General features: G+C 41.1%; 1 long non-coding RNA gene across 1 annotated transcript in view; it reads right to left on the bottom strand.

Annotated features, from left to right (window-relative positions):
• Positions 1–449: 449 nt before the first annotated feature.
• LOC107670265 (uncharacterized) overlaps positions 450–1218 on the bottom strand; it is a 10229-nt gene continuing 9460 nt past the window's right edge. The window contains exon 3 of the long non-coding RNA XR_001632076.1: positions 450–463. This is a non-coding gene — a long non-coding RNA (uncharacterized LOC107670265). The remainder of the gene's footprint in view (positions 464–1218) is intronic.

The following is a 1218-nucleotide window of genomic DNA, read 5'->3' as shown; positions in this document are numbered from 1 at the left end:
CACTGCGCCCAAACTCTGGAACAGTCTACCTAGCATTATTTTGGAGGCAGACACACTCTGTCAGTTTAAATCTAGATTAAAGACCCATCTCTTTAACCTGGCATATGCATAACACACTATCACATTTCTATAATTCAATTAGGTCAACCGGAACTGGGAACACGTCCCATAACACCAGATATACTTATGACATCGTAAGAAGAATGACATCTACACTAATATTAGTCTGTTTTATTCTTATTCCGAGGTCACCATAGCCACCCAAACCAGCCCAGATGGTGGATCAGCACCTAGAGACGACCTCTACAGCCCTGAATGTCAGCGGAGACCATGTCAACTAGAGACAGATCCCCTGTGAAAACCTCGTCAGCCATCGGCACAAAACCACAAGAACCAGACGAGTCCTCTGCTCAATCTGACGTGCGTTGCAGCCTGGAATTAAACCACACCATGCTGGTTTCTTCTGGTCAGAGGAGAACTGGACCCCGACTGAGCCTGGTTTCTCCCAAGGTTTATTTTTTCTCTATTTCTGTCACTGATGGAGTTTTGGTTCTTTGCCACTGTTGCCTTTGGCTACTTGACTACTCAGACACTACTGGAAGAGAACTGACTGTTTTCTATTGTCCTCTTGAATTATCAGCACACGTTTTTCCTGTTTAACACTGTAAAGCTGCTTTAACACAATCTGTATTGTATAAAGCGCTATATAAATAAAGGTGACTTGAATTGACTTGATTTGAAAATGTGAGGACAGGAGTCTCACCACCATCAGTTCTGCTCATCATGTTCCTTTAAAGGGCTGCTTTTGTCACCCTAAACACATGCTAGTAGCAATTCTACGTGCTATATTTTAGAAGGTGATCTTATTTTTTTATTTTTTTGGAATAGATAAATTTAGGCTTGGAATTTACATGCAGTTAATTTGGTAGCAACTGGCTGGACAGCTATCACAATCTTTGTTGTGAAGCTGGGTGACTAGGGAGGTCTAGCTGGTTAAGCATAGCGAAGACAAAAGCATCCAAAACAAAACAAACTGTGCTGTGCTAGTGTTTTAGCAGGCATTCAAAAAATCTTAAAGGGGTCATATGATGCGATTTCAATTTTTCCTTTCTCTTTGGAGTGTTACAAGCTCTTGGTGCATAAAGAAGATCTGTAAAGTTGCAAAGACTAAAGTCTCAAATCCAAAGAGATATTTTTTCTAAAGAGTCAGCCACGACT

Source organism: Sinocyclocheilus anshuiensis, unplaced genomic scaffold, assembly GCF_001515605.1.
Source record: "Sinocyclocheilus anshuiensis isolate Anshui unplaced genomic scaffold, SAMN03320099.WGS_v1.1 scaffold1017, whole genome shotgun sequence".
NCBI lineage: Eukaryota > Metazoa > Chordata > Actinopteri > Cypriniformes > Cyprinidae > Sinocyclocheilus > Sinocyclocheilus anshuiensis.
This window is presented reverse-complemented; position numbering and strand designations above follow the sequence as displayed.